Source organism: Oryctolagus cuniculus, chromosome 2 (genome assembly GCF_964237555.1).
Source record: "Oryctolagus cuniculus chromosome 2, mOryCun1.1, whole genome shotgun sequence".
Classification (NCBI taxonomy): Eukaryota; Metazoa; Chordata; class Mammalia; order Lagomorpha; family Leporidae; genus Oryctolagus; species Oryctolagus cuniculus.
The window spans coordinates 31236658-31264302 of NC_091433.1; the positions used below are offsets into that span (position 1 = coordinate 31236658).

At 38.2% G+C, this 27645-nt stretch overlaps 1 non-coding gene across 1 annotated transcript; it reads left to right on the plus strand.

The window, feature by feature from the left end:
- The first annotated feature begins 19703 nt into the window (after positions 1 to 19703).
- Positions 19704 to 19879, plus strand: LOC127490472 (small nucleolar RNA SNORA81). Its single transcript, XR_007918419.2, has one exon. It is a non-coding gene; the product is annotated as a small nucleolar RNA SNORA81 (small nucleolar RNA).
- Positions 19880 to 27645: the final 7766 nt, after the last annotated feature.

The following is a 27645-nucleotide window of genomic DNA, read 5'->3' on the forward strand; positions in this document are numbered from 1 at the left end:
TATTCTATGCATCTGCTCTCCTCTGTGGGGAGCAGCTCGGACTAGACTGTTACTGGAATTAAGACTTATTCTATGCATCTGCTCTCCTACAATATGGCGCTGGGAGAGGAGAAAACAGCTTCTACCCAGCTGCCTCCAGTTCAACCAATAAACTGTAGGACTTGCTCCTGATTGGAGAGCAGCGTACTCGGCGTGTGGGCAGCCGAGTTAGGATTGGCGGAGGAGGACTATAAAGGAGGAGAGAGACGGCATGCACCAGGAACATCTATGGGGAACATCTAAGGGAACCCGTGCAGCCCCCGAGGAAAGCCGGCCGGCGGTGTGCCGCTCCCCTGCGGAAGTGGGGAATGCGGCCAGGGGGAACTGCCCTTCCACGGAGGTGGAAGGGATAGTAGCCAACCCGGGAAGAACCAGCAGCAAACCCGGGGAGGGCCGAGCAGACGAAAGAACAGCGCAGGGTCCTGTGTCGTTCCTCCACGAAGAGGGGGAGCGACAAATGCTGAGAGAAAAGGGGCGTAAATGCATGTGGTCCTTAAGAACTTCATGGAAAATGCATATCATGAAAAACTATGTAGATTCCAAAATTTTTATACCAAAATAACGTCCTTTACCTTGTGTGCTAGAGCTTTTCTCCCAACCCTGGAAAATATTTGAGCCCTCACACAGTCTCTCTCAGCAGTTCTCAACTTCATGAAGGAAAAGTCCATGTTAGGAGAGAAAGAAGAGATCAAGAAAAGACATTTGGGCAGAGCTTACAAGGAAAATGTAACTGCTGAAAGATGCCCAGAGAAAGGCTAAATATTTTAAAGCAACATGTAAATAATTATAATGACCAAGCTTCCCGTTTGGTCTAGGATATGCTGAGATGGAGAGCAATCTGTATTCTAATCTATCCTTCCCATAGATGATCATTTGTAAAACCTATTATTATTCAATAGAGCCTCCACAGGTACTCAAGCAAGCCCTAACTTAAAATCAAACACTTTAGCTGGACAACTATACAAGAGACTACTTATTCAGGAAGATTCCACACACTCTCCAGTATGTCAGTGCACTGTTTCAGAAAAACTATCATATAAAACGACTGGCTCTTCAAATTGAGCATCTTGGTTATTTTCATTAGAACTTAACTAATAGTAGAGACTGTTCACACATTTATTAATGAATGAGCATAAAGTTGCAACAAGGAATGCTTGAACAAAATTCTAGGTGGTTAGAAACACAAAATGATTTTTTTATTTTAATGGGTGCTTTAAAAGTAAATTATACCATATGTTCGCCCTGATCGGTGACAACTGACTGAACACCAAAAAGGAAACCTCCTGAAGTGAAATGGACACTATGGGAAACGGTGACTTGATCAGCATAGCCCTGACTGTTAATGAACAACGTAATACATTAAAAAAAAAAAAAAGTAAATTATATTTTTCAAGTATACATTATTTTTAACTATAATCACCATGGAACTTACTAATCTTATAACTGAATGTTTGCACCCTTTCACCATTATCTCCCCATTTCCTCAACTGCTAAATCCTGGTAATCTCTCTCCATTTCTACCATTTTGGCTTTTGGTCCCACATATAAATGAAATCATGCAATATTTGTCTTTTTGTATCTGGAATATTTCACTTGAGTTGCTAAGAGAAAAGTGATATAAATACAAATGGTTCTTAAAAACTTCATAGAAAATGCATATCATGAAAAAACTATATGTAGATTTCAAATTTTTATACCAAAATAACATCTTTTAATTCCATTTTTCCATCAACTCTTTTAGGTACTTTCATATGTTAGATGATGGGTATGCAAATTAGTTTGACTGTGGTAATCAATTCACCTGTACACATGTATCTAAACATCACATTATACACTTTAAATATATTCATTTTTTTATTTGTCATTATACCTCAATAAGCAAGAAAAAAGTTAATTAGAAGAATATATGTATGAGACAAGATCTCTGTCATAACACTAAAATATGTATTTTCACAGTAAGCATAATCTAGACAAATAAATCTAATAGATTTTATTTCTATATGCATTGGTACCATTCAAACAATTTTCACCTTGGTATTACAATACCATATATGCAAATAACGCTTACTGGAGAAACACGAATGATTTTGTATCTGTTGTCATTATAATCTGCCTTATGATGTAAGTTTGGAAGTATTACATCATCTTATCATCACCAATTTTATAGTTCTAGTATTTTTAATAAATTCATGGTTGAAAAAGGCCTAAAGAATCAGAAACTACCTTAGAGAGGATCAGGACTTGGGGAAAAGCCAAGTAGCCCAGGGAAGCTTATTATTGAAAGAGGTCTTTCCCCAGCTGGGAGTTATTTCAAAAATTAAAAATTAAAAGCAGCCCTACCAACCTCAATGACATATCAGATGAGTGTGTTAAAGGCCTCTCAACAATTCTTTAAAATTCCACTTCATCTCTACAGGGAAAGAAATGTTAGGACACTTTCTTAATTGGCACATTCATTAGGTGTCTCTTCATGCAGAGCAATCAACCAGAACCTGTGGAGTAAAGATCATTAAGTCCTGACCCTCGTATCAACAAATGAACCAGCCAGTGCAAGTCACAGGAAAGCAGAGTCAAGGATAAAGACAAGATTGCAGATGGAAAACTGAGAAGAGATGGTGCTGAATAGCTGCGTTGTCGTAGGGAAAGATACTCAAAAAGTAAACACGGATGTATTTGCCTGTTCTGTCTTGAATTTCACTGATATTTGCTTCAAAACAGAAATGCAATTCAAAATATTTACCAAATGGTACTGTTTAACACCAAACTTATCCATACAGGCCCTGAGTGCAAGAAGCTGATCTGGCTTTGCCGATAAGAGCCAGCAATGGGCACTTTGCTTAATAGTAAATTGAGTATTCAGTGAGACAAGAGAAAGTATTAAAAGAATAGAAGCTCCTGGAGGAGCCACAGACTCAAACTTTTTGAAGAGACAACAAAACACTTGAAGATTTTTGCCTTTGCTGTGCACAACCAACCCTGAAGTCATCAAAAGATAGAAGCCAGATAAAACAAAGCCACTCATGGCAATTGAGACTCCTAATGCTATGATTTCTCCATACCATCTAGAGATCCTGCATTTTATCTTAGTGCATGTGCAAACATTAGGTATTGAATTATAACTGGACTATTGTGATGCTAAGAGAATTGTTGAATTGCTTAGCTTTAAAAGAATAGAAAACTGGAACAAAGAAATGTTGAATTAAGCACATGAAAATATTTGCATGTAGGATGTGAGCTGTCCTACACACAGGGTCATGCCATTCAATGGGTCTGTGCACAACAAGTGGTGTGATTAGAAAAACTACCTTACAGCATGTATGTATACGTATACACATACACACACACACATACACACACACCTTTTCTCAAATATCATAGCTCCCTAACTTCTCTCCAGCTTCTCCAATTATCTCTAATGTCTCCATGATGAATATCATTATCTGATTCTTCTCCATTAACAGAAAAGCTTCATGAGAGCAGGACTCTGTTTTATTGATGTTTTTGTGCACTATTGCATCCTAGTTTCTAGAATCAGCTAACACATTATAAACTCCCAACAAGGTGTGTTATGGGAAACAAGAGCAATCGTCACCTAGTAAGATCTTACTCTGTTTCAGTAGTAAGAACTTTATATGCATTTTCATAATTTTTATACCCTGAATATCCTTATAAGTTTAAGTTTTGACTATAGAAACCCCATAAGATGCCTCCCTTTTCCTCACAAACTGACCTTAAACACATACTAGGATTCTTCAAAAAGAAGTACATGGAAAGTGCACATTATGAAAATGTACGCGGGGCCAGCGCCGTGGTGCAGTAGGTTAATCCTCCGCCTGCAGCACCGGCATCCCATATGGGCACCGGTTCTAGTCCCAGCTGCTCTTCTTTCAATCCAGCTCTCTGCTTTGGCCTGAGAAAGCAGTAGAAGATGGCCCAGGTCCATGGGCCCCTGTACCTGCGTGGGAAGACCAGGAAGAAGCGCCTGGCTCCTGGCTTCGGAATGGTGCAGCTCCGGCCGTTGTGGCCATATGGGGAGTCAACCAAAGGAAGGAAGACTTTTCTCTCTGTCTTTCCCACTCACTGTCTGTGGCTCTACCTCTTAAATAAATAAATAAAATCTTAAAGAAAGAAAATGTATGCATATGGATTTCAAAAATGGCACTAAAATAAACTTACTTCTGATTTCCATTTGTCCATGAACATTTTTTTTTAAGATTTATTAATTTATGTGAAAGTCAGAGTTTCACAGAGAGGCAGAGAGAGAGAGAAAGAAAGGTCTTCATTCCGATGGTTCACTCCCCAATTGGCCCCAATGGCTGGAGATGCAGCAATCCGAAGCCAGGAGCCAGGAGTTTTTCTGGGTCTACCACGCGGGTACAGGGGCCCAAGGACTTGGGCCATCTTCTACTGCTTTCCCAGGCCATAGCTGAGAGCTGGATGGGAAGTGGAGCAACCGGGTCTCAAAACAGCACCCATATGGGATGCCAACATTTCAGGCCAGGGCGTTAACCTGCTGCGCTACAGCGTCAGCCCCTGTCCATGAACTTTTCAAAAAATTTCATTTTTATTTACTTGAAATGGAGAGAGAGCAATAGCAAGAAAGGTCTTTCATTTCCTGGTTTACTGCACACATGCTCATGGTGTCTGGGACTCCCATGTGGTAGCAGGTAACAAGTACTTGAGCCATCCTATGCTGCCTCTCAGGGTGTGTTTAAGCAAGAAGCAAGAATCAGAAGCAGAGCCTGGACTCAAACCAAGTACTCATTAGCACTCATCTTAACCACTGCACCCAGACACCCTCCCCAGATTTTTGGTTTTTGAATATTTTCTGGTGTATCCATCATTTTAAGTTTTGTCTTTATCATTTGATTTATTGAGTGACTTTTTATGCTAATGCCTTCAAAATTTCTAGTTTTCATTTCTCATTTTAAAAGATGAGGCTCTACTGTTTAATGTCATTCAAACATTTGCATTTGATCACTTTTGTGATGATATTTTTACTTTTATTTAAATTATACAAGTTACATATTTTTTAACTTTTATTTAACAAATATAAATTTCCAAAGTACAGCTTTTGGATTACAGTGGCTCCCCCCCATAACCTCCCTCCCACCCACACCCCTCCCATCTCTCACTCCCTCTCCCATCCCATTCACATCAAGATTCATTTTCAATTATCTTTATATACAGAAGATCAATTTAGTATATACTAAGTAAAGATTTCAACAGTTTGCACCCACCCAGAAACACAAAGTGTAAAAATATTGTTTCAGTACTAGTTATAGCATTAAATCACAATGTACAGCACATTAAATACAGAGATCCTAAATGGTGAGTAAGTGCACAGTGACTCCTGTTGTTGATTCAACAATTGACACTCTCATTTATGGCATCAGTAATCACCCGAGGCTCTTGTCATGAGTTGCCAAGGCTATGGAAGCCTTTTGAATTTGCCAATTCTGATCTTATTCCAACAGGGTCATAGTCAAAGTGGAAGTTTTCTCCTCCCTTCAGAGAAAGGTACCTCCTTCTTTGATGGCCTGTTCTTTCCATTTAGGTTTTTTTTTTTGTTTGTTTTGTTTTGTTTTTGCCATAGTATCCTGGCTTTCCATGCCTAAAATACTCTCATGGGCTTTTTAGCCAGACCTGAATGCCTTAAGGGCTGATTCTGAGGCCAGAGTGCGGTTAGGACATCTGCCATTCTTTGAGTCTGCTGTGTTTCATATATACAAATTTAGGAATAGTGGAACTTCCCCTTCCTTCCACCCACATTCCTCCATGAGCCTTTTGAAGCATTTACATTTGTGTCCATCAGGCCACTTCTCCATCTGTTCAGCGTCCACTACCTTTAAGCCACGGGAGTGTGCCTCCCACTGCCACAACAGAAGGTATTGTCAATGCAAAAATTGTACAGAACCAAGTTAAGAAGGCAAGGAAATCTCTCTTCAAGGATATTGTACTGGGGAAGAGACCAGGGCTAAATCTGAAGTGAACTCCCTGAAAAAAAGCAAGGAGAACTCCTTAAGAGCTGGAATGAAGGGAAAACAGAGGCCATCTGTGTTTGCTAATTGGCTTTATTCTAAGGAAAGTAAACTTTCACTCATCTTCATGACAGGAGGTAGTCTTAGATTTTGGGGCACAGTGCTCCTCTACTGTGGGTTTCTACCCTCTCTTAGAGAGTAGGAAGGGGTATGCTAGTTCCCTGATGATTGCACTTCAGAGGGTTTGTTCCCAGCGGCTTGAGATAGTCTGGTTTGTAAAACAGGCTACAGGGTTTTAAAATGATTTACATCTGAACGAAGCTGAAGACAAATTTGCAGTTACAGACTCTGTAAATTAAATATTCTGAGGAAAGGGAGGTCTGTCTGGAGTAGAAAGTTGCTCCAAGCTGAGGGGAACATGAAGGCTGCCCCCTTCAACCGGAGCCTCCGAGGAGCACTTTTTGTGGCTTTCTGGTTCCAATCTCTCAGTACACAGACCTAATATCAAAGTAAAGTACAGGAAGGCAACAAATCACAACACACTCCCTCCCGCATCCAATGCATCTTAATCTCTACCTGCTTAGCTGGCATCTCTGAAACTTCCTTCCCTTAACCTGAAGCAAAAGCAGCCTCATACTGATGAGTCGCCAGCTCAGCAGTTGCAAAGGAGCAGATTCTGAATCCCATTCTGAAATTTTATCAGATACTTTAATACACTACAATAATACTGTCAGGTAAGCATTATTGCAATATTCTCATTCTACAAATGAAGAAGTTGGCATTTATTCTGTTAGAGTGCCTAAAACCACGGAAGTAGGAAATGGTGAAAGATGAAACTGGAAATCAACCCCAGAGTTTTTCTCTACCCTCAAGTCCCTGCTGGGAAGAGTTAAGCTGTACCTTGTGAAAAGCAATACCTGGCAGCTCTGCCTTTTTCATCAGTCACAGTAATAGGGAAAGAAGAAAGCAGATTGAATGTAAGGGAGTTGGAAAACATGGGTTAAGGAACCAGATGAAGGAGGTTCACAAAGAACGTGGGCTAAATTGTAATCATTTCAACTGAGATTTCAGCCTTCACCCCATGCTTTCAGCAGTCTCTACGGAGTTAGCAAGGACAGAGGACAGGCTCCTGCCTAGGGGAAAGGGACCTGCCACTGAAATACCCCATGGGGCCCTCTCCACACTTGAAGCAGCTGGTCTCATTATCAGCCCAACAAAAAGGCTGTTGTATCTCATTTTGCTAAGAATGTGAGAGTAAAGCCCTAATGATTTCCTGAATTGTTGTTACTCCAATACTATAAACGGTGTAATCAGGTCCTTTGAAAATATAGACCAGTGATTAGTGAATAAAAGAAAATAAAGCAAAATCTGTAAAGATGTCAATCTCATCAAGACTTGGACTTCAGCTCTAAGAGAGGTAGCCCTACTTCTTCCCCTTTGAAGTGGAGCTTTGAGAAATCACATACACTGATACATCCTAGAGTTACAGCACAGGCCTTCCAGTGGTCATGGATGTTTTTAATTAACTTAGAAACAACCATTTCATCCATCTTCCTGCTAGTAAAAAATGGTCTCTGGGTGATAGTTATTTTTGTTTTATAATTTTTAATTTCTCAAATTACAAGCAGCTTAACTGTTTCCTTAGAAATTACATTTGAGGGAAAAAAAGAAAGTGTATAATATAATAATTAAGCTTAACTCCAGCCCTGATCTTCTTAAGTCTCCCAAAATACCTTGCAAACGTTACATTCCTTACATTTAAGGCAAATTTAGAAAGCTACTTGTAGAAGTGCCCTATGAAAAGAGTGTCAAGGGAAAATGCAAATTTGCATGCCTGAGGCAAAGTCTGTACCAGAATGCATGGAGGCTACTGAGAAATGTTAAGGCATTAACAGATGCTTGATTGGGCATATTAGCATACAATATCTCCCCTGTGTATGGAAGAGAAGGCACCAGGAACTAGGACTGGGGCATTCACTTGCTTTGAATCTACAATTCCTATCTTCCTCCCCCTTGTCATCCATCACTGCACTCTAATTTACTTCCTTCCACTTTGTACTTCTCCCTTCCCTATCTCCCCTTTCTTTCTGCTTCCCTCACTCCACCCACTTCCACTTCAAATGCAGAGCAGAGTCCAGGACTACCAAGCCAGTTTGGTCAGACTGAGACTGAAAAATGAAGGGGCAGATGGAAATAAAAATAAATATATGGGCAATATTTATAGCACAGCTCTCTCCATTATGCTATTGCCTTCATTTTGTTTCTAAAGATGGTCAACAAGGACTCCATCTAAGGCTTTGTAGTTAATTTACAAGAGTCTGATATAATCTAATATTTTTAGACATAGAATTTGTAAGATCAAATTATCATTACTTGGAGTTTAGAGTTATCAAATAAAATGTCTGTGATTAGCAACTTTCAATAGTCTCAAATGTGGCCTAGACTACCATGAAAGGGCCTCACCAGGGCCAGGCACTAGATTCTATGTGTTGTCTTTTTCGGTCCATAATGCAAACTTGCAAGACAGTTTTCTTCCACCTTCAATTTAAAGATGAGGAAAGTGGAACCTACAAAACTTAAATAAATTATTTAGACAGATAATCAGCCAGAGTTGAGCTTCAAATCCTCTATTAGAATACAAAGTCAAAACTCTTAAAATGCACTCATTTAATAAAGACTCATCCAAAATTCCTCCCCTGTCTTTTCCTTTACTTCTAACAGACTAGTTTCCAAGCCCCCATGTGTAGTGCTCACTCTAGCTCTTCCTTCTCCTCCTTTTCCTTCCTCTTCCTCCTCTCCTCCTACTCCTCCTCCTTCTTCTTGTCTCCTTGTCCTCTTCTGTTCCTCCTCCCCCCTCCTCCTCCTCTCTTCCTCCTGTGGCTGCTGCTTCTTCCCTCTCCTCTACAATCTCATCCTCCCATCTGGCCTACCCTCTGAGAAATGGAGATAACCATCTTGGTAATGCCCACAAGAAGGGGTCTCAGCAAACAACCTCTTGAGTTTGTTCTGGGACTTCATCCTGGGCTCCTACTGAAAGTCAAGTCCCCTTAGTTCCTTCAATTCAAACCAGCCTTCATGGAAAATACAGATAGCTGATTTAGACACATGTGATCAGTGGGAAGAATGATCAGTCCAGACGGTTGGAGATTTATGAAGTGTCTTTTTAAAGGTCATGGAAAATGCATATTATAATTCTGGATGTTTTAGCCAGAGCCATTAGACAAGAAAAGGAAACCAAAGGGATACAAATTGGAAAGGAGAAAGCCAAATTATCCCTGATTGTAGATGATAGGGGTCTTTTATAGGGGAACCAAGAGACTAAGAGACTATTGGAATTCAGAATAGAGTTTGCTAAAGTTGCAGGATATAATATAAACAAACAAAAATTATCAACAAAGAACAGAGAACTATAGACCAATATGATTGGTGAACACAGATGCAAAAATCCTCACAAAATATTAGCTAATCAAATCCCACAACATATCAGAAACCAAACCAAGTAGAATTTACCCCTAGTATGCAGGAATGGTTCAACATTCACAAATCAATAATTTTGATACATCATATTAACAAACTGAATGATAAAAACCGTATGACTATTGCAATAGATAGGCAATGCAGAGAAAGTATTTGATAAAAGACAACATCTTTTCATGATGAAAACCTTAAGCATATTGAGGATAGAAGGCACATTCTTCAACACAATCAAGGCAATTTATGAAAAACCCACAGGCAGAATCTTATTGAATGGAGGAAAAGTTGGAAGCATTTCCAGTAAGTTCCAGAACCAGGCAGGATGTCCACTCTCACCATTGCTACTCAATATAGTCCTGGAAGTTTTAGCCAGTGTCGTTAGGCAAGAAAAAGAAATCAAAATGATACAAATTGGAAAGGAGGAAGTCAAACTATCCCTATTTGTAGATGGCATTATCATATACATAGACTCCAGGATATTAAATTAACATGCAAAAATTAATAGCCTTTGTATACAAAGACAATGCCATGGCTTAGAAAGAACTTTTAAGATCAATCTCATTCACAATATCTATAGAAAAAAACTAAATACCATGGAATACATTTAACCAAGGAGGTAAAGGCTCTCTATAATTAAAATTACAAAATATTAAAGAAAAAAATAGGAAAAAAAAACAAAACATGGAAAAATCTTTGATGTTCATGGATTGGAAGAATTGATATCTTCAAAATGTCCATATCACTAAAGGTAATTTATAGATTCAATGCAATCCCAATCAAAATCTCAATGACATTCTTCACAAATCTAGAAAAAAAGGTGCTAAACTCCATATGGAAACACAAAAGACCCCAACTAGCTGAAGCAATCTTATACAACAAAAATAAAGCTGGAGGCACTGCAATATCAGATTTCAAGAAATGTTACAGGGCAGTTATAATCAAACCAGCCTGGTACTGGGCCAAAAATATATGTAGACAAATGAAACAGAATAGGAACCCCCAAAATTAATCAACACATCCATTACCAAATAATCTTTGATGAAGGAACTAAAATCAATCCCTGGAGAAAGGACATTTTCTTCAACAAATGATGCTGGGAAGACTGGATCGCCATGTGCAGAAATATGAAACAAATACCCTATCTTACACCTTATACAAAGCAACTCAAAATGGACCAAGCATCTGAATCTATGATCTGATACCATCAAATTACTAGAGGAGAACATTGGGGAAAATCTGCAAGACATTATCATAGGCAAAGATTTGATTGCACAGGCAATCAAAACCAAAATAGACAAAAGACACCACCTAAAGCTGAGAAGCCTGTGCACTAGAAAAGAAACACAGCGGGGCTGGCACTGTGGCTCAGTGTGTCTACGCCCTGGCCTGAAGCACCGACATCCCATATGGGCCCTGGTTTGAGACCTGGCTGCTCCACTTCTGATCCAGTTGTCTGCTGTGGGCTGGGAAAGTAGTGGAGGATGGCCCAAGTCCTTGGGTCCCTGTACCAATGTGGGAGATCTGAAAGAAGCTCCTGGCTGCTGGCTCCTGGCTTCAGATAGGTGCAGCTCTGCCCATTGTGGCCAACTGGGGAGTGAACCATAGGATGGAAGACCTTTCTCTGCCTCTCCTCTCTCTCTGGGTAACACTGGCTTTCAAATAAATAAATAAATAAATCTCTCTCTCTCTCTCTCTCTTTTTTTTTTTTTTTTTTTTGACAGGCAGAGTTAGACAGTGAGAGAGAGAGACAGAGAGAAAGGTCTTCCTTTTTTTCCATTTGTTCACCCTCCCAAATGGCCGCTGTGGCTGGCACACTATGCTAATACAAAGCCAGGAGCCAGGTGCTTACTCCTGGACTCCCAGGCGGGTGCAGGGCCCAAGCACTTGGGCCATTCTCCAGTGCCTTCCTGGGCCACAGTAGAGAGCTGGACTGGAAGAGGAACAACTGGGACAGAATCCAGCGCCCCAATCAGGACAAGAACCCAGGGTGCTGGTGCCGCAGGCAGAGGATTAGCCAAGTGAGCTGCAGCACTGGCCAAATAAATAAATCTTTAAAAAAAAAAAAAAAACAAGAGGCCGGGTTCTAGCCCCAGTTGGGGTGCCGGATTCTGTCCCGGTTGCCCCCTTCCAATCCAGCTCTCTGCTGTGGCCTGGGTGTGCAGTGGAGGATGGCCCAAGTGCTTGGGCCCTGCACCCGCATGGGAGACCAGAATAAGCACCTGGCTCCTGGCTTCGGATCAGCGCGGTGCGCTGGCTGCAGCGCACCGGCTGCAGCGGCCATTGGAGGGTGAACCAACGGTAAAAGGAAGACCTTTCTCTCTGTCTCTCTCTCCCTGTCCACTCTGCCTGTCAAAAAGAAAACAAACACTCAGCAAAGTGAAGAGGTAACTGACAGAATGGGAGAATCTAGTTGCCAAAAATGAAACTCATAAAAGATTAATATCCAGAATATATAAAAAGCTCAAAAATTCAACAACAACAAGCCAAAGAATCCATTTAAGAAATGGGCAAAGGAATTGAATAGGCATTTTTCAAAAGAGGAAATTCAAATGGCCAGCAGACACATGAAAAAATGGTCAGAATCACTACCTACCAGGAAAATGCAAATCAAAATCACAGTGAGGTTTTCCCTCACCCCAGTTAGAATGCCTCTCATACAGAAATCAGCAAACAACAAATTCTGGTGAGGATGTGGAGTTAAAGATACCCTAATCCACTAAAGGTGGGAATGTAAACTGGTTGCAGCTACTGTGGAAGACAGTATGGAGATATCTCAGAAATCTGAATAAAGACCTACCATCAAGCCATCCCACTCCTGAGAATTTACCTAAATGAAAAGAAATCAGCACACTAAAGAATTATCTGTACCATGTTCATTGCAGCTTAATTCAAAATAGCTAACATATGGAATCAACCCAGATGTCCATCAACTGTTGGCTGGATAAAGAAATTATGGTATATATACACCATGGAATACTACTCAGCCATAAAAAGGAATGAAATCCTGAATTTTGCAACAAAATAGATGCAGCTGGAAACCACTATACTTAGTGAAATAAGCCAGTCCCCAAAAAGACAAATACCATATTTTTTCCCTATTCGGTGGTAACTAATAGAGTATCAAAAATAAAATGTACAGGAGTGAAATGGACATTTTGAGCTTCAATGATTTTTTATAGCTCTTGTCTCTACTGTGGAGAAACAGTGTTTTTTTTCTTAATACTAACTGTTGAACACTTTATGTATTGTAGGTTAATATTATGAGTATAAAGTAAACTGAAAGTAGATCATTGTAAAAATTAAGAGAAAGGAATGAGAGGAAAGAGGAGGAAGGGTGGGAGCATGGTCAGTAGGGAGAGTAAGGCAGGAAATATCACCATGTTTTTAAATCTGTATATATGAAATACATGAAATTTGTCCACATTAGATAAATTTTTAAAAAATCAACAGCCTTTTCATATACAGACAATGTCAAAGCTGAGAAAGAATTTGTAAGTTCAGCTCCATTAATAATAGCCTCAAAAGAATTTAAATACCCTGGAATGTATTTAACCATGGATAGAAATGATATCTACAGGGGCTGGCACCATGGCACACTAGATTAATCCTCTGCCTGCAGCGCCAGCATCCCATATGGATGCTGGGTTCTAGTCCTGGTTGCTCCTCTTCCAGTCCAGCTCTCTGCTGTAGCCTGGGAAAGCAGTGGAGGATGGCCCAAGTGCTTGGGCCCCTTCACCCACGTGGGAGACCAGGGAGAGGCACCTGGCTCCTGGCTTCGGATCGGCCCAGCTCCGTCCGTCTCCATCACAGCCATTTAGGGAGTAAACCAACAGAAGGAAGACCTTTCTCTCTGTCTGTCTCTCACTGTAATTCTGTCTGTCAAATAAATAAATAAATACTTTAAAAAAAGAAATGATATCTACAATGAAAATTACAAAATATGAAAGAAAGGAAGGAAGGAAGGAAGGAAGGAAGGAAGGAAGGAAGGAAGGAAGGAAGGAAGGAAGGAAGGAAGAAAAAATAGAAGACAAAAAAAGGGAAAATATCTTTCATATTCATGGATTGGAATATCATTATTATCAAAATGTTCCTATTACTGAAAGCAATTTACAGATTCAATGTGATCCCAATCAAAATACCAATGACATTCTCTACAGATCTAGAAAAAAAGATACTAAAATTCATATGGAAATACAAGAGACCCCAACTAGTTAAAGAAATCTTAAACAACAACAATAAAAAAGCTGGAGGCATCAGAATACCAGACTTCAGGACACACTACAGGGAAGTTATAATCAAAACAGCCTGGGACTGGCACAAAAATAGATATGTAGACCAATGTAACAGAATAGAAATCCTAGAAATAAATCCATGCATGTAAACCAGCCAACCTTTGACAAACGAACTGAAATCAATTCCTGGAGAAAGGACAATCTCTCCAGCAAATGGTATTGAGAAAATGGGATCTACACATGCAAACGTAAAACAAGACCCCTACCTTCATTACATCTCATACAAAAATCAATTGAAAATGGATGAAGGATCCAAATCTACAACCTGATATCATCAAATTACTACAGGAAAATATTGGTGAAACTCTGCAAGACGTTGGCATAGGCAAAGACTTCTTGGAAAAACACTACAGAAGCACAGGCAATAAAAAGAAAAAATAGATAAATATGAGTATATCAAGCTAAGAAGCTTCAGCACAGCCATGGAAACACTCAGCAAAGTGAAGAGGCAAGCAATAGAATGAGAGAAAACATTTATAAATTAGGAAACTGATAAAGGATTAATACCCAGGACCTAAAAAGAGCTCAAGAAACTCAAACACTGCAAAACAAATAATCCAGTTAAGAAATTGGAAAAGGACATGAACAGGCAATTTTCAAAGGCTGAAATACAAATGGCCAGCAGACACAGGAAAAAATGCTCAGGATCACTAGCCACCAGAGAAATGCAAATAAAAAACCACAATAACGTTTCACCTCACCCCAGTTAGAGTAGCTCTCTGCAAAAATCAAAAAACAAATGCTGGAGAGTATGGAGGAGATTAAGAAAGAACATGGAATCTGGGAAGAGACCTGGCCTCATAAATTATCTTCTTTCACCTAGAAGAATAAATGCCTAAAACCACTGCCATGACACAGAGGTGTCTTTATTTTAAAATTTGCAAAACAGAGAAGATACCTTCTGCAGTTTTACAAAATAACCCCTCTACGTCACAGTTAAATTTGCATTTCTTTCTTTGTCCTTCTTCTTCCTGCTATTATTTGTCCAGTCGCTATCCATCTTTTTGTTCCACCTTCAGAATTCCATCAGGAATTTAAATTAAAAGGTTTACACTGCTTGTAAATATAATCAGAGCTGATGTGAACATCTGTATACACAGGAGAGAAGCAGACCCTGCATTAGGAAAGACTGGGTCAGAGTTCTTGGACCAGCCCTTATTTCATCATACAGGCCCAGCTTCTAGCACAGTGTCTGGCCCATTGAATGTACATGAAGAAAAGGCTCCTTAGTTTCTGGGGTGAACATTTAGCACAGCTTGATTTTGATTCCCTACTCTTTTTCTGATCCAGGTTTCTGCCAGTGCACTCCCAGAAGGTAACAGTTAAAAGCTCAAGCCCTTGAGACACTGCCACTCACTTGGGAGACTCAAATGGAGTTCTAGACACCTGGTTTTGGCCTGGCCCATCCCTAACTGTTGCAAGCATCTGGGGAGTGAACCAGCAGTTGGAAAATCTCTGTCTCTGTCTTTCCTTGCTTGATTGGTAGCTCTCTCTGTCTTTCAAATAAATTAAACTTTTAAAGAGTTATTTAACATGATTGCTTTATCATAACGTCAAAGCCACAGATAAATAACTAAATAACACAGTCAAGAGGCCAGAGGGAGCTGCTACCCCACCACTGAGGCATTTTTGTGCAAATCAGAAAAAAGTATCCATTATGACTAATTTGGTTCTACACCAGATACTGAAGTTTAGCATGTATAGCTTCAGTGGAACTTCAGTTCCTACTTGCTCTCTCAGCCCCAAGAATCTGTATAGAGCAAAAATAAAAATGCATTACCTCACATGTCAGTCCCAGTGATTGAGTTCTGATCTCAAGCTGTCATCAGTCTCTGAGACAGTTAACAAGGGCAGTGGACAGAAGAGTTATACTGCCTCACAGACCTTTCTTTTTTGATTGGTTATGTGCCAAGTAGTTTCTGACTTGAAAAAGCATTTCAGTAAAGTAGTCCTGAGAGAGACTGAGGTAGAGGGACAATATTTAACAGCAGATCCAAGTTCAAGTAGCTGTAGCAAGAACATGATAGAGTACAGAGAACATAACATTAATAACTCATTTTTCATGAAAATTTACAACATGAATTTTAAGGGCTTTTCATGTATTACCCCATTCAATATTCACAGCAACTTATAAGGCAACATTCCTATTATCCAAAGATAAAATATGTTAGATGAGAGAATTTCATTAACTTGGAAATGAAGCAAAGACTGAATCCACATTGGTCTTATTTTTGTTTCCCAGAGTGCTAGACTCAAAGAATATGAAATATTTTAGGTTTTACCTTATGCACAAGCCCAGCACTAAGTACCGTGGAGTCACCTGGTGGGATTGTAATTCTATTTTCAATTTTTCTTCAACACGTCTGTTCATGACTCAGTCTGGTGTCACATGCCTATAAAACATGCCACACACTCCTGTTAATATCCTCCTTTAAATAAGTAAAAAATAGGTTTCAGACTCAGAGCCTTCAACAATAGTACCTAGAGAGATATTAATCACAATTTTAATCATAGTATAATCTTCTCTTTGTAGAATCTCATACCAGTTGTCAATTTTCAACTATAAATTAATTTTCAAATAAAATTCAAAAAGTCTTTAAAAAATTTAAACAGGGGCTGGAAAAATTAAACAGGGGCTGCCATTGTAGCATAGAGGATAAAGCTGTTACCTGTAACACCAGAATTCCATATGGGAGCTGGTTCTTGTCCCTGCTGCTCTTCTTCTGTTTCAGCTCCCTGCCTGGGAAAAGCAACAGAAGATGGCCCAGATACTTGGGTCTCTGAATTTACATGGGAGATTTGGCTCCTGGCCTCAGCCTGACCCAGCAATGGCCATTGTGGTCATCTGGGGAGAGGGGAGAGAACAAGTGGATTGAAGATCCCTCTTTCTCTTTGTAACTCCGACTTTCAAAATAAATAATTATTTTTAAAAAGCATATTAAAGAAAAACAATATGGCACATTCATTATGTGGAGATCAGTAGAGTGGTTGATAATCAGAGAGAACTCAGAAATGGTGAAAGTCAGGAATATGTTATCAACAGGTATTCATTGGAAAATAGTACCATATACAACTAAATCACTTGTATGGGCTTTGCTGTCAGAAAATATATGAAGATGTATCCCAGTTTTATTGATTATAAATTTGCCAGCGCTTTATGGGCTTTGAAAATCTTTCCATCTCTCTAAGCTTAAGTTTTCTTGACTTAAAAAAGTTCATAATACCTATTTTTAAAGTATCATTTTGACAGGCAAACGAAGTAATATTTGTAAACTCACTTTCACAATGTCTGGCACCAAACAGGTACTCTATAAGTATTAGTGTCCTCTACCTTCACCCTTATTTCTAGTTCCCATAGTTGGTAGAAAAATGATGAACCCCCACCATGTCTTTGCCAATAACTCCTTTAATTAGCTTCTTTCTTTTCTTCAAATTATTTTTATAAAATATTAAGAAAAAGCCTTAAAAAGCATATATATGGCATAAACAAATTAAGTCAAATAGCAACAACAACAAAAAAGAACCAGGATCATTGTCATTAACTTTATAGCCTTTCATGAACATGTGCCTGCCCTTCCCCTTACCACTCAGACACCAAGCCCGGTGACCACTTGAAAGCACTACCTCCTGACAGCTCCTTTCAGCAGTATTACATCAGAGAGAAATGACCTTGAACTCATAGAAGTGGAAAGTAGAATGAGTTTCAACTTTCTTTAAGGTCTGTGTTTGGGGCTTACAGAAACTTAGATTTTTTTTAACTTTTATTTAATGAATATAAATTTCCAAAGCACGGCTTATGGATTACAATGGCTTCCCCCCCATAACGTCCCTCCCTCCAGCAACCCTCCCCTTTCCCACTCCCTCTCCCCTTCCATTCACATCAAGATTCATTTTCGATTCTCTTTATCTACAGAAGATCAGTTTAGCATACATTAAGTAAAGATTTCAACAGTTTGCTCCCACACAGAAACATAAAGTGAAAAATAATAGATGATTTTTTTAAATGATGATGAAATCAGATCAGACCTATTGTCATGTTTAATCCCAGTGAGAGTCAAGTTGGGAGTTGATAATTTCTTTTTTTTTTTTTTTTACAGAAGATCAGTTTAGTATACATTAAGTAAAGATTTCAACAGTTTGCACCCCCATAGAAACACAAAGTGAAATATACTGTTTGAGTACTCATTATAGCATTAAGTCTCAATGTACAGCACATTAAGGACAGAGATCCTACATGAGGAGTAAGTGCACAGTGACTCCTGTTGTTGACTTTACCAATTGACACTCCTGTTTATGGCATCAGTAATCTCCCTATGCTCCAATCATGAGTTTCCAAGGCTATGGAAGCCTTTTGAGTTCTCCAACTCTTATCTTGTTCAGACAAGGTCATAGTCAAAGTGTAGGTTCTCTCCTCCCTTCAGAGAAAGGTACCTCCTTCTTTGAAGACTTGTTCTTTCCACTGGGATCTCACTCACAGAGATCTTTCATTTAGGTTTTTTTTTTTTTTTTTTTTTTTTTTTTTTTTTTTGCCATAGTGTCTTGGCTTTCCATGCCTGAAATACTCTCATGGGCTTTTCAACCAGATCCGAATGCCTTTAGGGCTGATTCTGAGGCTAGAGTGCTGAGAAACTTAAATTTAAGTTGAAATAATACATTCTTCACATTTTCCAAATCAAGATCATAAAGCACAGAAAGTAGCTTATACATGGAAGTGTCATACATACAATCAGAGTCTCACAATTAGACTGGGGACATTCTGATTTATGTGGTCATCCAGAGATGAGGTGTATCCCCCTATTCATGTTGATTCCCTATACCTGTGAATATCTCCCTTGTCAGTATGGTGCATGGTGAAAGTTGGGTCCTGGGCACATCCAGAATATTAGTTTGCAGGAAGTACAAAGGGAGGACAGTCCATAATAAGTAATGGAAAGTAAGCCTCCAATTTTGAAGGAAGGAATATAGAAACAAATCTCTCTTCCTTACAGAGAGAATATACGTAAGGAGTGAGATGAGGGAGATACTTTGAGATCATCAACCAAAAGACATGTTAAAATCATACAAATCCAAATCTTCAGGTGATGCCCTTGAGACCAAGCAAATAATGGTGGAATCTAGTATTTCCTGCCATGATGTAATGCAGGAGAACTAACCACCACAAAATTTTTGTCCAGTCACATAGAACCAGAAGGAAAATGCCAGATAATTAAATATATCAGCCTACCATTGATTCAACTATTTCTTCTTTGTTCACCTAATTCAATTGTGGAAGTTTGTTTTCTTTAATTCAACTGTGGGAGTCCAGTGTCTGTATGTAAGCCTCTTGAGTATGCCTTTCTAGAATTCAAAAATTAAATTTGGAATTTTTATTTAATTCACATAGAATATTATCAAGTATCCTTGGTGCTTATGAAGCATTTTTTATCTCATTTATCTTCTGCATTGGAACATAATAGTGAGTTCACACAGGAAAAATTACTTGCAATTTTTTAGCAGTTTCTTACAAGGATCTGTCAGAGAACTTTTTGGTGTGTTGCTTTTGCCACCATTGTCCATAAACAAACTGGAAATAACCTTCTAGGAAAAAAATTTGGTGCATAATTAATCATGATATTGGTTTAAAAATTGTCAATAATTATGCTGAATAAAGAAGAGCAGCTTCTCCATGTGATGATAATATTATAGTGTGCTTTCATTTGATGTATCTATCTCCATGATGGTCCTTACCTAAATGGTTGGAGCTATGTTAACACTATTTATACCCCTAAGAGAGACAAGAAAACAATTCCATGGCAAGTAACAGTCTTTTGATAAAGTTGCAGTGACATCACGCATATTACCCCATTATCAAGAGCCAGAAATATAAGCTTACAAGCTAAAAAGGAATAAGGGAAATACAGTCATTAGTTGGTCATTCACTAGCCAAGGTAAAAGTGTATTAAGATGGAAAGGGAAACTAGGACCATGACGTGGTTTTTGTAAGAATGCTAGCAGAATACACACAAGAAGAGTAATTGCACTGGATTAGAAATACTGGGGTGGGCCTCTTTTTAATGTCCAGTGTCCTTTGTCTTAACATTTGGTGCAATGTGTGAAAACAAAAGATGGAAGGGAAAATGAAATGAGAAGGGGAGGGTGAAGTCTACCACAAGCAATAAACAAGCAACCAATTAAATACAAACTAGGGCAGATAGTAAACAGTAACATGGAAATGAAATAAACAGAAAAAATAGAAAGCTTATTATTTATTTAAATTGGAAGAGAACAAATAAAGCCATTCTCCTGATATTCATGAAAATGACTGATTTTGGACCTCCAAAAATTGTCTCATCTGCAAAGGTAATGAGAAAATTGGCAAGAAATCAACTCTTCCTACCATTAAAGTAATTAACTAAAAGCTTGTATTATTCAAGCAACACAGGTGAATCTCAGTAAAAACAGTAATCTTCGTGGAGTTTTAACTTGCTCTATTCCCATCTCCCCCAGTAGCATTGAAAATAAATAGCCTGAACTTCCCATGCATTCTAGAAGTCAAAAACAAACAAACAAACAAACAAAAACAAACAAACAAACAAACAAAAAAACCAGAGTATCATGGAGCTGTAGCTCTTGTTCAAAATAACTGCCATTATTTACCAAGTATCATGGTACCATGAAATCACCACTTGCCAGGTTATCTGCACTTGACCATACAAGGAGCTTGTCCATTGCCAAAATTATTTTGCCTGGAGAACATTTATCAAAAAAACTACATATATAGGAAAATATTTTAACTTTACAGCTGCCTTAAGCCATGAATAATAAGAGAAACAATAGACAAAATTCAAAATGAAAAGTTAAAGAATGAGATGTGAATAAGGTATTTAAAGAGTTGTCATGTTCAATGTGCATATATCTATATGGGCTTACCCAATAACGTGTGCATGAACAGGAAATCTCTGAAAAGTCCTATAATCTTACCTCTGAATGACCTTGGTGATCAGTATTATAAGGAAGTAAAAGCTACAACAGAGTTGTCAAGCACATTGTGGAATTTTTTGTCTTCTTCTAAAAAAAGATTTTTTTGAAAGGGACAGTTACAGAGAGAAGGAGAAAGAGAGAGAGAGAATCTTCCATCCTTTGATTTTTCCCCAAATGACCACAATGGCTGGGATTGACCAGACTGAAGCCAGGAGCCTAGAACTATCTGTGCCCCTCACATGGGTGACAGGGACCCAAGTATTTGAGCCATCTTGTGCTGTTTTTCCAAGCACATTAGCAGGCAGTCAGATCAGATGTAGAGCAGCTGGGACTTGAACTGATGCTCATATAGGATGCCAGCAACACAGGTGGCAGTTTAACCCACTGCACCAAAACACCAGCCTCTGCCTGGTTGAATGTTGAAGTTGTATCATCAAAAACCACACAAAACCCCTCAGTAAAAGCTGAAAGATGTATTGGTTCCATATATTTAAAAAATTTCCAACCAACAACTAGCTGAACACTAAATCAACAGAGTAGAGAATTGGAAGACTACACAAAACAATGCATATACACTTTATAGAACTGGCTCAGAAAAGTGATTAAACAAGCAAACATAAAACTACTATAACTAACAGCAACAGTAAATCCTAGGAAGGGAAACAGTCTGATTTACGGAACTATCATATTATATTATGTTATTTTAAATGTCTGATTTTCAACAAAAGAATGAGATTACAAATCATGAGCATTACTGTGTAAACAAAATAAAGCATAAAAGAGGAATAGAGTGAAAGATTATATATTTACCATTTATTAATTATTTATTCATTTTTAAATATTTTCAATCAAAGAGATACTTGTTCCACCACGTTCATTGCAGCACTGTTTACAATAGCCAAGATATGGAATCAACCTAGGTATCCATCATAAAATAAATGGCCAAAGAAATATGTAACATACATACAATAAGATAGCATTCAGCCATAAAAAAATGAAATCCTGTCATTTGCAGCAAAATGGATGGACCTGGAGGACATCATGTTAAGTGAAACAAGTCAAGACACATAAACACAAATACTGCATGTTCTCCTTCATATGTCAGAGCTAAAAAAAAAAAAAAAACAACCTCAGTATGAACATAGAATGTTGATTATTAGAAGCTGAGAGAGGTAAAAGTTTAGATTAAAAACTGAGAGAAGTTGGGTGTGGTTTATGAATTATGACAAATATACTAACATGCTAATCTTATGACAATCTGTGTGTGGAAGTATGGAAACTCTTAATACAACTCTCTTCTAAAATAAAAAGTTAAACAAATGAAAAAAGGAAATCGATTTGTGTGAAAGAGATAAGAATATGTTTACAGACTAAATTAAAGGGTGCTTTCTTTTTTTTTTTTTTTTAACTTTTATTTAATGAATATAAATTTCCAAAGTACGACTTATGGATTACAATGGCTTCCCCCCCATACCGTCCTTCCCACCCACAACCCTCCCCTTTCCCACTCCCTCTCCCCTTCCATTCACATCAAGATTCATTTTCGATTATCTTAATATACAGAAGATCAGCTTAGTATACATTAAGTATGGATTTCAACAGTTTGCTCCCACACAGAAACATAAAGTGAAAAATAATAGATGATTTTTTTTTAAATGATGATGAAATCAGAGCAGACCTATTGTCATGTTTAATCCCAGTGAGAGTCAAGTTGGGAATTGATAATTTCTTTCTTTTTTTTTTTTTTTTTACAGAGGATCAGTTTAGTATACATTAAGTAAGGATTTCAACAGTTTGCACCCCCATAGAAACACAAAGTGAAATATATTGTTTGAGTACTCGTTATAGCATTAAATCTCAATGCACAGCACATTAAGGACAGAGATCCTACATGAGGAGTAAGTGCACAGTGACTCCTGTTGTTGACTTTACCAATTGACACTCCTGTCTATGGCATCAGTAATCTCCCTATGCTCCAGTCATGAGTTTCCAAGGCTATGGAAGCCCTCTGAGTTCTCCGACTCTTATCTTGTTTAGACAAGGTCATAGTCAAAGTGGAGGTTCTCTCCTCCCTTCAGAGAAAGGTACCTCCTTCTTTGAGGACCTGTTCTTTAAAGGGTGCTTTCTACAAGTACTTAATATGCTTATAAGATAAGCATGTCAAAACTTAAAGTTATTTTGAGAACACTGTAATGAAAGACACTACCAAAAAAGCGTTTCGTTAACTAAGGTATATGAAACCAAACAACTGTTTTAGGATTTGATTTTGATGGTTTACATACTAAAGAGAAGTACTTTTCAAGTTTCCAAGAAGTGAGATAAAGTTAGTGAAAAATCTGTCTAAGTGAGGATGAGCAGAAGTTGACATATACTTAAACTTTTTCCGGCATATGTCAAAATCTTAAAAAAAAAAAAAAAAAAAAAAAAAAAACCTGCTAGAGAAGTTAGTGTCTTCTGAGAATTAAAGGAAACTGTGAGATGAAGAAAGAGCACAGGACGAGAAGGCCAGGGGCCAGGAGCCCTGTTCCTGGCTCTGAACACTCTAGCCAAGAGGCCTTCGCAGATTAACTCCTCTGCTTTTTCTTTCTCTCTAAAATAAGACTTTTAATTAATAGAATATGTGATGCCTCTAAACCAACAAAGTTCTAGAAAACAAAATGCTAAGTGGACATGCAGGTATTTCTTCTTCAAGTACAAATAGGGTAGGTGTGCATTCCAGAGTCTGAGTTAATTTTGCCTTGGTGGGTCACTCAATGTTTATAAAGTGTGTTCAAAGAGATAAATGAAGAAATGATATTAACAAAACTGAAGAGAAAGTACTGACTAGAAAAGGATGGTGATAAAACAGAAAACATAACCACAAGAAAATTAGAAAATATGCAAATAAAAAAACATCAAAGGAAAAAAATTAAATATGTATTAGATAATATAAACTCTAAGCTGGACACTAAAAGTAAATCAGAAACTTAGAAGGGATTGGAAAGAATTTGACCCATAATATGTTTAAAAAGATGGATATATTAAAAATATATTAAAAATAATAGGAGTCATAAAGTATAGGCAAGAATTTCTAACATAAATTTAATTGCAAATCCAGAACAGAATGTAGGGAATAGGAATAGCAGGAACAAAAACAATATTTAAAAAGATTAAAACAATAAATTTTCAGTTGAAGACAAGGAATATGTATCCTATCAAATGTTCAGTGTAAGCACAGAATAGAAAACATTAAAATCAAGGAAAAAGTAAATAAATCTATACCTGAATCTATCTAACTGAAACCATAGACCACCAACGAAGAGGATGGAGGGAAGTTACCAGAAGAAAACTTCTTCTTGTGAAGAAGAAAACATTACAAAGAAGTGGCAATTAGACTGACAACAAACTCTACACCAGCACCAACAGATGCCAAAAGTCCCAGAAATATACATCTCCAATATGTTGAAGGAAAATAACTCTCAATCTCGAATTTTATAACCAATCTGATATTATTCAGAAGCAAGAGCAGAACAAGGGCATATTCAGGCAAATACCAAGAATTTGCTTTCCACCTATATTTTAAAAATTAACAAAGCCTGTGATTATTTTAAAATTTACTTTATATGAGTGAAATGGCTATCTTTCTTTTTGATTGTTTATGGCCCTTGCCTATATTACCATTGAATTAGGCTCTTTTTGCTTTTTATTTTTTTATCTTTATGTATGGGGCATTAAGCCCTTGACTGTAGTGTTAACTTAAAATATATTATCTCAAAAACAAAGAAAAGAAACAAAGAAGGGGGAGAGAAAGGAAGGAAGATAAAAATGATCAGTTCACTGAGGCACTGCCACCTCATCTTGTTTTATCTCCTATTAGTTTTTCACATCATTAACCTACAGACACCAGGGACATTTGATCTGGGAACCCCTAGAAAACAGCTCCCCCTTCTAGCTCCACATTTCTATCACTGAGGGAGGAAACAGATTTCCAAAAGATGCTCACAAAAACTATCCACAAGGTACACATGATTCAATAGTACATCTTCAAAATAACTCAAAGAATAACCAGAACTTTCATTATAATTAAATAGACTAAACAAGGTATAATACACTTGGGCATGCTTTACTTAGTGTTATGTATACAAAATATATATATAGCAAATTCTAAACTCCAAGGATTAATACACACGAACCTAATATTAGTTTTCAACTTACTTTCATTAGAATATGGGGGACTCCAGATACAGGACTATTGAGTAAATACCCTATCTACTTTTAATCTATTCCTATTTCATTTCCTTGATTTCTTTTCTCTGACCAAACACATCTATATCAATACCTAATTAAACCTATGCCAGAGGGGCCGGTGCTGTGTGGCAGCAGATTGAGCTGCTACATGCAACACCAGGATCCCATATGAGAGCCCATATAAGTCCAAGGGCTTTGGTTACAATCCATCTCCTTGCTAATGTGTCTAAGAAAGCAGGAAAGGATGGCCTGAGTAGTAGGGCCCCTGCCAACCATATGGGAGACCTGGATGGAGTTCCAGGATCCTGGCATCAGCCTGGCCCTCTCTTCTCTCTTCTCTCTCTCCTCTCTTCCCTGCTCTATCCATCTCTCTCTCTCTCTCTCTCTCTCTCTCTCTCTCTCTCTCCTCCCTGCCCTTCTGTTACTTTGCCTTTCAAATAAATAATAAAATAAGTCTTTAAAAAGTTATGCTGGCCTGTTTAGTTCCTTGTTTCAAGACCAAAATGCTAACTGAGGAAAACTATCAATATCCATATACGCAATCGCCTCAAGCTGAATGGAGCATTACAATCCAAACTCTCTACCTCATCTACAAGGTCTTTGTTCACATGTGAACTGGCTCTTTGTTTCTTTTCCTATTGGCTACTGGGTGCCATTTCAGGAGCTGCTTGAGTTCAGACACAGAGAAAAAAGATGGTTGAGTTTCTCTCTGTGATTTTGTTACCAAGTGTGACAGTCAAAGGAACAAGAGAGTATTGCAAGAGTACCATCATAGTGACAAATGTTGTCTACGTTGCTGAAGAGGAAGTGAAAATAAAAAAGAAGGCTAATGGGCAAGGACTAACTGGAGAACACAGATTCTGGAAAAGGTGGGTTAAATGAGACCTAAATATCTTTGAATTCCTGGTTCTGCACCTTGAGAATTAGGATGTGGGTAAAAGCACTAGAAAGTAAGCTCCCACAAGAAGAAATTGTGTAAATTGCTTTTACCTTTTCTTTCAGCAAAAATGTTGCATTTGATAAATCCACGAATCAATAAAATGCTAAGAAGGCTAAAATCACATTGGAAATAAATTAATTTGCAGGCTTGAGATAGTCTAAAATTGAATCCTGATGAGGAGGCAAGTTGTCACTTCTCATTAAGATTTTTATCAATAATAAAATAATCCCTATGTGTTTTTGAAGACAAGAATATGCTGCTGGAATTCAATGCTTTATCAAGATAGGGGAGCATGGAAGAGCAGCTGAAAAGAAAATGAAAGTGATGAAAGTTTTCTGTCTTTGAATCTGTCCCACATAGTCATGTAGTGATGGATGTCTCAATTTACTCAGCCTACTCCAAACAACAGAAAGGAGGTTGATCTCTGTGTGTATTTGCATATTTAGAAGTCTCAACTGTAATAAATAACATGTCATCAAACAGTTATTTCTTATAAGGTAATATTGCTTCTGAGTTGTTCTATGATATGAAAGGGTAAAAGTAAATATAAAAGAAAGTATAATGTTCCAAAACCTTTTCATAATATTTTTCAAAAGATTTTTTATTTATTTATTTGAGAGGTAAAGTTACAGACAGTGAGAGGGAGAGACAGAATGAAAGGTCTTCCATCTGTTGGGTTTCTCCCCAATGGCCACAAAGGCAAGAGCTGTGCCAATCTGAAGGCAGGAGCCAGGTGCTTCTTCCTGGTCTCCCATGTGGGTGAAGGGGCCCAAGCACTTGGGCCATCCTCCACTGCCCTCCTGGGCCACAGCAGAGAGCTGGACTGGAAGAGGAGCAACCAGGACTAAACCGGCGCCCATATGGGATGCCGGCATGGCAGGCAGAGGATTAACCTACTGCGCCACGGTGCTGGCCCCCATAATAAAGATTTAAAAGGCTCATGAATATTAGAATAATAGTTTTAAATATCAATGAATGTGTTCCACACACTCTTAGTCTTTGCCTAAAGCATTTTCTTAAACTTAACAGGCCTTTCTCCATTGAAACTAGATTAGTATATCCCTTGTCACAGGATAGGTTATAACAGCTGAACCCACACCGTAAGGGAGTCATTTTCATAATATTTGAATATCCAAAGTCTCTCGAAATTTAAAGCAGATGCAGTGATTTGAAAGAAAAGCTATTTTGAGAGTTAAAGCAAACCTTACAGAAGTCAAGACATAAAGTTTTTTCCATAAAAGAAGATATTTGGGAGAATAGATGAAGCCCAGGAGAATCTCATCTCTGAACTGAGATTCTATAAACTAGCATAGGAGCAGCATTTGCCAAAGGAAAGACAAAGAGGACACATTTCAGTATGATCCTGGTGAGAAGTCTGTGACTTAACCCCTTGCTGACAAAAGTAATTGAGGGGACTCTAAAAAGTGTATGTGACTCGCATGTCTGCAATTCCAAATACAGGTCATATGCAATGAGGTATCCAAGCTATGACATGGGTTTGGGGAATGAAAGTAGTGGTTCTGACTCTCTTGAAAAAACAAAGACCCTTTTGCTCCCCATAACTGAGGAGCAGACAAGGATGTATGAGCCTAATCTGTAGTTGGGCAAACAGACCTACAGCAGTCTCAGAGTTCTTATGATCCACAGTGCAGCAAAGGAAGAAACAGAGAAGTTTTCCTTGTGTGGTCAAGAGTAGTGAGCACAGGGTCTAGAGAGGTGAAAGCCTGGATGG